Genomic DNA, 13,050 nt, shown 5'->3' with positions numbered 1-13,050 from the left:
CGTTATACCTCACCAGCCAATCTGTATCGGTCTTCCCGCGTCTATCTGTGCTATGAAACTCGTCCAAATTCTTGGGCTTTCGGAATTGGTTGAAAACAACCAAATTGCCGGAGCACGCGATTAGTGGAGTGCCACTCGACAATCGCATAACATATCAAAGGGCGCCATCCAAACATCTAATGGGACCCTCAACTCAGGTGGGATCACCATCCTCACATCATTATTAAAATATGTCACTCATTCGAACTAAAACAAATATATATAATTTTTATCAAAATAATAATCTAATTATACAACTATAATCTAAAATCAATTTTTAAACATTAAAAGACATACATGTGTGCCAACCTTCTGATCGATTAACACCCTAATTTTTTCTAAATCATCAGGTAGCTCCTGATGATTTTTCCTATCAGTAGACCACCTATTCAAGGAAAACAAAATTTATAATACACTGTATAAAATTATTAATGTAACACCCCCAACCCGTATTCGACCCGGATCCAAGTCCGAGATGTCACATTGACTTTTCACACACACACACACACACACATGTCATTATCATTCATATCTCTTATTCTTTTGTTCATATAATCTCTCATGTTCATATCATATATCTTAACATGTACCCACTTATATTATATAACATATACAATCAAGCAACTATATCACCATCTTCATTTTTATCACTATCATAGATTTCTTTTATCATATGATCTTATAATTACCATTTGTACAATCATATATCACACATAACATTTCACAAGGAAACAAACATATCATCATATCAAGTTTATTTATATTATCTATTTATTAGCCCATGTACACATGTGAGAACTAAAAATATGTGAGTACATAGAGGTTGTGGACTATGTTGTCACCACAGCTCGCATAACTCCCTCAAGGGGCACTGAATATTTGTCCCGAATGACCACTATGTCCCGAAGGACCACTGATTGTTCCGAAGAACCACTATGTCCTGAAGGACCACTGTTTGTCCCGAAGGACCACTGATAATCCCTCGACTCTTGGCATGCCAACTATACCCCTAGCTCTCATATCACATAACATGGGCATTATCTTTTATACCATTACACATCTTCACATAGCCACATAGCTTTTCACATAACATTTTCATTTGCACATGTAATTACTTAACTTATTTTTAGATAGCTCATGTTCCATATTCATATCTCATAAACACGTAGCTCATATTACTTATATTCACATATATATTCACATCACTAATTCATATAAGCTCATGTATTCACATGGGCTAAAAGAAAGTTTGTTTTCATCTTTTAATGAAGGTATGTATCGATGCACTCTACAGTGTATCGATACATTCCTTAACGTGTGCATCGATACAATACCTGTGTATCGGTACACCATTTACATTCGATGTTTTCTTCTTAAGGGGTGCATTGATGCACTCCTTATGCATCGATGCACTAATTGCATTTGATATTTACTTATTTGAGAGTGCATCGGTACTTATTGAAGATGCACCGATGCACACAACCCAAAAATGTCATTTTGAACACGAAAATCCCTTCATTTCCCTCTCAACACTTCATATTTCACATTCTTTAATATTCCTAACTTTTATACACATATTTATACTTACTCAATAATCAATTCATTAACCTCCCAATCATATCCTTTATATGGCATTCAAGAATCATACGCAAATATCAACATGTTCCAAATCTCATTCTAACACTTCATATTTCTTATTTAGATTGATGACAAGTCAAATTCAACTTCCAATTCTAATTATCAACTCTATATCAAGATTTCATTCAAGAACTCATAATCTTTAATATCTCCTAATTCCATCATCTTTTGATTTTAAGATAACTTAAGCTTTCCTTAAACTTAGTTATCATCTAATGATCAAAACCCAACTTAAATTTCAACTAATAATCAACTATTAAGAAATCTTACCTTTGCAAGTTGGAGTCCACGGCTGGGAGAAAGAAGAAGAAAACTCTGGAGAAATCTCTCCTTTCCCCACGTGGTTCCCTTATCTTATAAGAGGGAAAAATATCTTTCATGCTAAATGACTATTTTTCCCTTTGATTCCTTTAATAATTAATAAATCATTCAGGAAATATTTCTGAATAACTCATTGAATTATTCAAATATCCTACTTTAATCACCACATTCTGAAGTTTTACAATTTAGTCACCAACCCATAGTTTGGGATGTTACAATTAATATACGAAATCAGTTTTATAATTACCTCAAGAGTAGCGAAAATACGAATGGGTTCTTGACAATGGGACATAAAAAGGGCAATCGATACCATGCCCAATACTGCAGCAGCAGGGGACATTCGCCGATAGCATTTTTCTTATAGTCGGTGACTCGACACATCTCCTTGTACAGGAAAGCCAAAACTATCGAGCCCCAACTGAGTGATCCAGCCAGATGAAAGTCACCAAGATGTCACAGCCACATACAGTGAACTTGGTTGCATGATTTGTCCGGCATCAACAACCCTCCTATCAGCTGCAGTATGCATGCCCGTGCATACATTTTAACTTCATCATTAGAGGCGTCATCGCTCAACTCCCGAAAATTGGCATCTAACCAATTTAACGGCATCCGACCACCGTTAAAACTTTCCGGGACACGTCCTAGATAGTCCCGGCACAAAGCAATCCAGGAACCGTGTGCCATCCCCGATATCACATCTCCATCCATCGAAAGCCCCAGGTGCATAGAAACATCCTCAAGTGTAATCGTGCACTCTCCGCACGGAAGATGAGATGTGTGGGTCTCCGGCCTATACCGCTCCACTAAGGCAGAAATAAGGTATGGTTCTATCTTACAGTTACCCTCATATATACCTATGTGATTGAATCCAACCTATACTAAATACGGCAAGACACAACTAGGTATCACTAACTTAAGGTTCTTAATAAAAGGATTTAATACATGATCCATCTCCTAAAATTAAATAATTACAAAAATTAAATTTTAAACTAATAATCATGCATTAAATAAATAAATAAATTATTACTAAAAATTTAAATTATATTAAAACGTTAATGTTACCGTATCAGCAAAATGTGGCGATATATGATTTTCATCCAAGCGAAGTAGACCTCATACCATTTTATATCTGCAAAAAAAATTAAATAAATAAAATATTAAAAAACTTAAATAAATTAAAAATAAAATATTAAATATAATAAAATATACCTTAAATAGTTAAAATAGAATATAAGAATATTTGAGAGAAGTTGAGAGTATTTGAGAGAAGTTGAGAGGATTTGGTGTGATGAAAATGATTATGAATGAGGGTATTTATAGGGAGGGAGTGTGGTGTGAACGACCGGGGGTAAGTGGGTAATTAAACCTAAGGCGCGCCGTAGGGGGCGCGTCTTACTGACGCGTGACATATTTAAAGGTAAAACGCGTCCTATATCCCGCGTTATACCCCACATGACGTCAGATTAACGTAAAACGCGCGGCAAGGGGCGCGCCTTACTATAAAGGTAGTTAGATCGAGAAAAATAATTTGAAGGGTGACTGATAAAAAAATATAAAGTCAAAGGGTGATATATTAAGAAAAACGCCGTAAAAACAAGTAGAAGTTTGATAATCCAGAACCCTTAAGGGCGGCTGAGCCTGAGATATGGCCATTCCCTTTTCCTATTCCTTTCTACCTTTGGTGTGGCGGAGCCCATAGAATTCACATCATTTACTAAATCAAATAAATCAAGTCTTTTTGTATTTTTTTACTTTATTATCAAAATGAATTTCATAAATTTTAAAGATTATTTATAAAAATAATATGTATTTGTGCTACATAAAACGAAAATATACTTTATCAACATTTTCATCTTACATGATGCTATTTGAAAAATAGAGTGTCTTTAGTATGCACTTAATTGATCATATCTAAAATAAATATCAATTTTTTTAAATAATTCAATTAAATAATATTTTTAAATAAACATTATTCTCGTAAAGTTGTCGCGATAAGAAGAAAATGCGCGAGGAGGGAAAAAACGCAAGCAAGCACTAGTCAACAACGTAGAAACTCCTCCCTCCAAAAATTCAATCTCTCTCTCTCTCTTTCTATCAGTTTTCCACAATAAAAAAAAACCTTCTTTCTTTTATACTATAAATATTCTCAAATCCACCTTCCTCTCTCCAACTTCTCTCCTAATATCTTTTTTCACTTTGTTTGTTCGTGCAATGCCACAGGGCAATTTCGAAACCTTTGTTTCTGCCTTCGCCGGCGGTTCTTGCGATAACAAAATCGTCTGCGATACCTTAGCAACCACCCAAGAGCAACTCCACACGGCGGAGGAATCTGTCGACGTAGAAATCCCGCCTGAATCTTTTAGGTTATCCAAAGACGCCGAGTTCCACTGGTTCGATGGCAACGCTTTTTACGAACGGAAAGAGTCACATAAAGGAAACTCTGCTTCCAACTTTACCAATCTTAATCCTAATTTGAACTCAGACTCCAATTCTCAACGCTTTCCCGTGAGAACGTCTAAAGCTTCCATCATCGGATTACCGAAACCGCAAAAATCTTGTTTTATTCTAACAAAGAACAGGAAGAATACTAAGCCTAGAAACACTAGATTGTTTCCTAAACGTCCCGGTTCTGTTAAATCAGTTTCGCCGGTTGAACCGTCCTCGCCTAAGGTTTCTTGTATGGGAAGGGTGAGATCGAGGCAAGACCCGAATCGCTCACTAAAAAAGAACCGCCAAAATCCGGACGAAATCGAATCAGTTAAAGAGAAAAGAACAAGAAAAAGAAGCGGTTGTTTTCCAAGTTTTTTGGCTATTTTTCGATCAAACGGCAGAGCACCTGAATCACACACTGTTGCAGTGGAGCCTTCGCCGCCGAGGAACAGCGACATTAGGTCTCGTTTGCCGCCAGATGATCGCGATGCAAAATCAATGGAGCCTGGAATCACGGAGACCGCACCGGTGGGTCTAGGTGGAATGAAGCACTTGGCGTCGGGTAGAAGATCTGAGCCGTTAATCTACCTGTTGGAAAAGGTATGTTAGTGGTGGGCCATAGCTAAGGCGTGGGTTGGACCAGGGTCGCGGTAAGTTTCGTTCCGTGCTGACGTGCATTATTTATAAGAGTTTGTAGATAATGAGTGATTTCGAAGGGCACAGTTTGTAAAATTTTGGTTTAATAAAAACTTTGAAAAGAAGTGAAATTTGAACACGATTATCTTTGAGAAATAATGAATATAGGAAAGTTATGAAAGCAGCATCGATCAAAGAAACACAGTCGTGAAATGAAGGTGCTGTGACGGTTCATGGCAGTGCATTTGCTTTAGTACCAATGCATATTGCTCGATCAGAAATTTATTATTAAACAAAAAAGACCAGAGACTGGTTTTTACCCCCTCAAATATCAGTCATCCTGTTATCATAAACATTGACAATCAAATCACAAACAGAACCTTATCCTTGCCCCAACTGCAACTATGATGACAAAGTGGGTTCGGTCATTTAGATGCTGCCATTAACAAATCTGATTAATTGAAAATCCCGAATGATGCTTCAATCAACTCATGGTTAAGAAACAAATCCATTATACCAGTCCTCGATAACAAATTCAAAACATCCAGAAAGGGGCATGGCGATTTCATTCCTCTGATTGCCTCTGTCCCAGCACCGGAATGTCCTCATATCGTCTGTAGTACAAGAATAAAGTCAAAACTTACAAGTTAAGTAAATGAACCACATAAGCTGTGGAGGTAATTCATTATTGCAGACAAAGAACAACAAACAAGTTGTCCAGCAACTACGCAAATAACGACACGTCAAAATGGATAAGCTATAACCAAGTCATTGTGAAACAGCAAAATTCTTGACATCAAAGAAAGCTAGATTGTATCACATGGTAATAGAAAAATAGAGAGAAGATTCAAAGAAGCAAAAACAGCGCATTTGTGGCAATACATATGACATAACTATGCACACAATTGAGACCAAATAATAATAAAATTAGGAACACAACCTAGGAGGACCAATATAAAATAAGTGGCAAGTAACACCAACCACCACACAATGTACAAAATATAGGGTGCTGCAATTGTTGAACAGGAGTTACAGCCTTCTACAAGAATTGCAACATTTGTTTCATTTAACAGACATTTAAAACTCAACGACATTTAAGTTTGCAAGGTAATTACAATCATTCCAAGTTCCTTTCTCAATAAAGGCTATCAGAAGCAGCCAATTCCCACAATATTTTTTTAAGACACTTTTCCAAACTCAAGCATCTAGTAGCACTATCAAAACTGTATTTGATCATCGAATAGCACTATCAAAACTGTATTTGATCATCGAGAACAATATAAAAGGTACAAGTGTATTACGACTATATTGTATCCTCACATCAATGCAATCAAAAACAAGTCCATCAGTGTGATTGTGCAAAGTCGTCGAATGATATTCCAAACAACCCCAACATGATAAACTGATTATGCCATAGAGTTTACAAGAAAACTAAATTAAGATAAGAAAATTTACCCCAACATTGTTGTATTCCCAGAGCCTATGAACTCCATAATCTACAGCCTGCAAAATCGAATCAATTATAGTAAAATTCTCCATGCTTCTTTTTCATTAGAAAAAAACCCATAAACAACAATTAAAACCAAATAATCGCCATTTGAAGGTTATTTAGAAACTCATCCATTACAACAGAAAAAACCAAATAATCAATAGCAATCATTATCCTAGAAAAAAAAATCCAATCAGAAATTAACAAACGCTAACCATTTTCCTAGAAATATACAAACAAATTTAACGAAAAAAGGGATCAAATGTATAAATCAATGAGACTCAATGCGAAAGAGAGAAAAATTACTCGTTCTCCGAGAAAAGCGCCGGCGATGACGAAGGTGACGTATACAGAGTTACGGCGCATGATGACTCTGTAGAGGCCTCCTTGACTTCTTCTTCGAGTGGCAGAATGCATGGCGATTGAATAAGGTAAAGTAAGTCTTGCTGGGATCTGCTATTAAGGTTTGCAGAGAAGCTGCAGGCTGACAACTGGGCGAGTTTTGGTTCTGTAATAGTGAAATGAGCGGTTAGTGGATCTAACCGATTTATATGGATCACTTGCCGGGTCAGCGGCCCAATTGGTTCGATTTTGTTTCCTTCTTTTATAATTTGAGTAAATTCCACCAAAGAATCACTCAATTATGACAAAATATTTTGGGTAAATTGTACGAGAGATCACTCAATTATTGTATATTGACGTTATGTGTATAACGAACATTAGTTTTTTTTTAAAATTACAATTGAGTGATATTATTGTAATAATTGATAATTAGGTGGCGTTTGGTTGGATGGAATCCCTTGGAATTGAGAGAAATTGGAATCTAATTCCACTATTTTCCCATATTTGGTTCAAGTTTTCCAAGGGAATTGGAATCCTTCATTGCTTCAACTTTTCATCAAATGAGGGAAAGTGAATTTAATCCAAGAATGAATGGAATTCAATTCCCTTATTGGAGGGAATTGAAATTTGAATATACTATCCTCATCAATCTTTTGATAACTTATTCATATATTGAATAAAAATATATTTTTATTATTTTGGGTCGGGTCGGGTGAAACTTAATTTGGTCGGGTCGGGGTCGGTTTTTTTAAGTGTGATATTCGAGTCGGGTCGAGTTCGGGTTTAGGGTGAAAAATACCTGACCCGAAAATATATATAATTTTAACTGATATATTTAGGAATAATTACAATAATACCCCTCTCTATATATATTTTTTTCAATTAAGTCATTGTTTTTATTGAATAAAAATAATTTTTTATTATTTCGGGTCGGGTCGGATTTCTAATTCATATATTCGGGTCGGGTGAAACTTTATTTTGTTCGGGTCGGGTTGGGTTTTTTTAAGTGTGATATTCGGGTCGGTTTCGGGTTTAGGGTGAAAAAACTGGACCGACCCGGAAAAAATATATAATTTTACCTTATATATTTAGGAATAATTACAATAATACCCCTCTATATATAATTTTTTTTTTCAATTAAGTCAATGTTTTTATTGAATAAAAATATTTTTTTATTATTTTTTGTCGTGTCGGGTCGGGTTTCTAATTTATATATTGAATAAAAATAGTTTTTGGTATATTTTTTGGTAACTAATTAACATACTCCGATTGGAATGTATCGAAATATTGCTCTATCTTTTGGTAACTTATTAACATATTTTGATTGCGATGATTTTAACTTATGATGTTTATTAGCATGATTTTTATAATTTATTGAAATGAATAATCAATCAATAAAATGAAATTTTAATATTTTTTTATAATATATTACTACATTAAGTTGTAAAACAAACTAAAATAAAGCAAAAAAAACAAGAAGGACAATTCTGTCATTTTACATTACTGAAATCAAATTCACCTGACATGTCTGCGAACCAAACAAAAATATGAAATTGGATTCCAATTCCATTTCCTGTCAACCAAACAGAATATGGAATTAGATTCCAATTCCTGATAGATTCCAATTCCTTCACATATTCCAATTCCCTCATAAACATTTCATCGAACCAAAAAAAACCTTAAATGATCCAATTATTAGATTAAAAAATAAAATAAACTGATTATAATTAAAAAGTTATTGTTTGTTTTATTTTTAAAGATAAAACGATCTTTCTGTATCAATTGATAAACTAGGTGACATATTTGTAACTTTTTAATATTTAATGACTTATTCATAATATTACTAATACTTTAGGGGCCATTTATGTAATTCGCCTAAAAAGTTTCACATAAAATCGTAAAACATAAGATTAATATAAATAAAACTACCTGAATTATACTATTTTTCCAAAGTGGTGTATAATTTTTTTTCCAGTCAATATAGGTATATCGTTACAAACTTTGTCACTTTAAGTGTCTCGTCCATAACGGTTGTTAAAAATTCTCATTAAGTGTCACATATCACGTTTCATAATTTTAAAAATTTTATTTAAAATAAAAAATAAAATTTTATTTTTTGAAAAACCTAAATTTTTTGAAAAGCTTTAAAAAAATCTTAAAACTTTGAAAACTTTAATTTCAATCCATATACCCATACCGACCATCGTCCTTTATCGCCGCCGAACCTCCACTCGACCTCACTTCCACCCGACCTCACCTCAACCTGACGACCAATAATCCTATGAAAATCCATCGGGACAGGAACCAATCGACGCAACCCCCGACGAGCCCCGACGCTCCAAAGCACAACCCCACGCGATCCCAACGGCCAATTGACGACAATGATGACAACACCTAAGTAGGAAGATAACAAGGACAACACTGACGGTTGCAGTCATGACTAGAAAGGATGACGTCGACGGGTTAAGATTATATATTTGAAATTTTTATGGATTTAGGGTTTTTTTGGATAATTTAAGAGAAATAGTATAGTAATGGTCATTGAACATTTCTGAAGCTTGGATTTAGGTCCCTCAACTTTTAAAACTTGTAATACAGTCCCCCAACATTTAATTCATTTGCAATATGGTCCATGTACCTATGAAAATTAGGGTAAATTATATAAATGGTCACTGAACTTTTTAGGCACTTGAATTTAGGTCCCCTAACTTTTAAAACTTACAAAACATTCCTCAACTTCATTCTAAACCCCAAATTCCAAAGTAATTCAATTTCATTCTAAACCTTAAATTCCAAAATAATTCAATTACATTCTAAAACCCAAATTCTAAAATATTTCAATTTAAGGAGGAATATACTAGATTATCTTTAAGAACGTGATAGCATTTTGATTTTTTTTTACTTTTGTGAAAAAAATACACTCCCTCCTCGTAAATGTAAATTTAGTGACCTTCAATAATTTAAATATAAAAAAATATTTATGGAAGAAATTGAATAAAAAAAAACACAATCTCTCAATGAAAAAAAATTAAGAATCAAAATCCCCAATTGACATCCTTATAATTTTTATTTATTTCAATTATAATTTAGTTTTTTAATAGTTTGATGTGATTATAAGATAGTATTTATTCAAAAAAATTAATTTATTAATAATATAGATATACCCTACAAACACAATTGTTTGAATTTAAAACTTTTAAAGAAAATAACATTTTTTTACCTATGAAATCACTTAAAGAGTTATAATATAATTTTGTTAAGTGTATTAGAAAATTTAAAAATATATCGTGTTAGAACTAAAAGAATACGTGACCATGAAATAGAAAGTTTACGTACATTACGAAAACATGTCACAAACCCCATCTCTTTTGAGTTGATTGTTATCATCAACTTAGGGTATATTATATTAAATTATTGATTTTTTTTTGAAGTAGTCAACTTCAGTGTTTAATTTTTATTGTGTTTTTTATGATTTTATTAAATAATTTTTCTACAAAAAATATTCGATGTAATAAGTAAATAAATATTTAATTATCATGGTAATATTTATATTTTAATTATAATAGAAATAATATAAAAATAAAATATATTTATACATCATTACTATAATTAAAATAACTCATATATAAAATTTTGACTATGCTATTTATGTAGTCTTAATATTTATATGAAAGATATAAAATATATTAACACGTATGATTAGATATAAAAACATACACAAATAATCAGAAATATATTTTTTTTAAATAAATGAATTATTATCATATATTCTTACTATTGAAATTTTTTTATGTCTTTAAATTAATATTAAAAAATTATCATATGTTTTTAAATATAAAAAGTAAATTAATTAATAATTTAGTGACATTGGCGTCGTTTATAAAAAAAAGACAGAAATTGAAGTATTTCAGAATTTGGGTTTTAGAATGTAATTGAATTATTTTAGAATTTAGGGTTTAGAATGAAATTGAATTATTTTGGAATTTGTGGTTTAAAATGAAATTGAGGATTGTTTTGTATCTTTTAAAAGTTGAGAGACCTAAATTCAAGTACCTAAAAAGTTCAGTGACCATTTATATAATTTACCCTAATTTTCATAGGTACGGGACCATATTGTAAACGGATTAAATATTGGGGGACTGTATTGCAAGTTTTAAAAGTTGAAGACCTAAATACAAGATTCAGAAATGTTCAGTGACCATTACTATACTTTACCCGAGAAATTAAGGTTTTTCCTGTTATTTACTTATTTTCAACGAAATGAGAAATCTTCTGTGCACTCTTTCAGGTTATCATGATCGAACAATCTTTTCAGTTCACTGGTCAAGGTATTGACACCATTTTATTGTTCGGACAACATTCATGTTTATTTCGTGAATGCAAAGAAGAATAAACCATTTTTTATTCAATCTTTAAGATTGAAGGTGAAAAGATTAATTCAATGTAAATGTCAATTTTTTAGGGAGCATTTGATTTTAATTGATGAATAAAAACTTGTTTAAATAGCAATTTGAAGGGTAAAAAAATATTATTCCGTATCTTTTGTTTAGTTCTTTCTAATTTTAATCTTTATCTATCATCTGAATAACTTGCTTTTTCTTTAAGTTTTAAGCTTAAACTGATTGCATATGACTTACTATCACAGAGAGGGAGTTGTTGCCAGTGGAGCTGCTGCTGCTGCTATAAGGTAATTTGTACAGAGCAAAGATGGTTCGGTATGTAATTCTTTTAGCCTCTTATTCATTGAACATATTTGCACATAAGAATTAAAACATGCTTCAGTGACGGTGGGGTGGTTATGCGAATGCTGAATACCAACCAGACTAAATTGCCCTGTTGTACGTATTAAGAGTTCTTGGCTGGATAATCATCTCTTCCCCTGCGTCCTTATTTAAGATCTAAAAGTGGCAATTCAGCCGGTTAATCTATTTTTTTGGTTTTACTTCAGATGAATGAACCTTCATATCAATTGCTATTGAAGAAGGAGAAGGCCCATGACATGGACATAAATTCTGTACAATGGTGCCCTGGGGTAAGATTTGCTTTCTGAAAAAATTAACTAGGATTTGTTTATTATTGTATGTACTTTCATGCTGATTGATGATGTATACAAAGGAAGAAATGAATATATATATATGTATGTATGTATGTATATATATATATTAATATACATAGTTTCTTTATGCATGGTAGGAGTGTCTGTTTGTTGGTTCAGTTTTTATTTGCTCCCTCTCTTGAACTAATGACCTAATGATTGTTTTACGAGTATTTGCCCAAACCAATACCCTTGAAAGGATAGAGAAACCATGCAAAAGTATTCAAAACAAAAATAACAATTGCAATTAAATTGTCTACTAAGCAGCCTAACCGGTATATGTTGAGTCAGAAGTCAGAACTTATAATTTCACTTTTCTCTTTAGTTACAGCATCTCTCTTTGTTGATTATCTGGAAATTGTGGTATTTGAGGCTCTTATTAAAAGAATGATTAACTAGTGGAAAGCATATGCTAACTGTATGAGGTATCTTAAAACAGATTTGTCTCGATTCTCATTTCGTTGAAAATAAGTAAATAACAGGAAAAACGCCTCCTTGCTTCTGCCAGTGATGATGGGACAATAAAGGTATGGGAGCTGGCAACTTTGCCCTGATCAAAATTTCTTTGTTTATTTTTTCATACCTATGGGAGTTATGTATGGTTTGGGGAATTTGTACGAGTGATAATCTAATGATTGTGGTTTTGAGAAGAAATAATATATTATTCATTAAGGAAACATGATTGCAATATTGGACAAGCAGAACTGCGGTGTAATTGCAAAAATTGACTGCAAGGTTCTACTCTAATTCCTACATGGATTTTGCCATGTTCTCGTCAAATTTCCTAATTATTTACTGATCTAAAAAAGCAAGCAGATATTATAAAATGGGAACATATTGTAAATACGGTTTGAATTTCAAATTTATAAACTTTGCCCTTTAAATTTGTCATGGAATGATTTAGCTAAATTATGCTGGTGTCCATTTAATCATATGCTTGGCTCTCATTAATCGGGATGGATGATGAAAATGTTGCCACCATTAATTATGTGAAATATGTCAAGTAACTTATTGACCAGTAATTGTCAGCAATCTTTTAATACAGGCCACCACATCA

The 13,050-nt window shown here is 32.8% G+C and overlaps 2 long non-coding RNA genes across 3 annotated transcripts; one reads left to right on the top strand and one right to left on the bottom strand.

Moving 5' to 3' along the window:
* The first annotated feature begins 4,090 nt into the window (after positions 1–4,090).
* Positions 4,091–12,586, top strand: LOC120146603. Of its 2 annotated transcripts, none has more exons than XR_005518237.1 (4): positions 4,091–5,120; positions 11,415–11,613; positions 11,847–11,930; positions 12,476–12,586. It is a non-coding gene; the product is annotated as an uncharacterized LOC120146603 (long non-coding RNA). The 2 variants fall into 2 exon arrangements; XR_005518238.1 differs by lacking the exon at positions 4,091–5,120 and adding an exon at positions 11,212–11,226 and having other exon boundaries at positions 11,504–11,613.
* LOC120146604 lies at positions 5,377–7,093 on the bottom strand. The gene is made up of 3 exons (XR_005518239.1): positions 6,863–7,093; positions 6,523–6,570; positions 5,377–5,681 (listed from the first exon to the last, which is right to left on the bottom strand). It is a non-coding gene; the product is annotated as an uncharacterized LOC120146604 (long non-coding RNA).
* Positions 12,587–13,050: the final 464 nt, after the last annotated feature.

The sequence above is a fragment of the Hibiscus syriacus genome, unplaced genomic scaffold, assembly GCF_006381635.1.
Source record: "Hibiscus syriacus cultivar Baekdansim isolate YM2019G1 unplaced genomic scaffold, ASM638163v2 tig00110930_pilon, whole genome shotgun sequence".
Classification (NCBI taxonomy): Eukaryota; Viridiplantae; Streptophyta; class Magnoliopsida; order Malvales; family Malvaceae; genus Hibiscus; species Hibiscus syriacus.
This window is presented reverse-complemented; position numbering and strand designations above follow the sequence as displayed.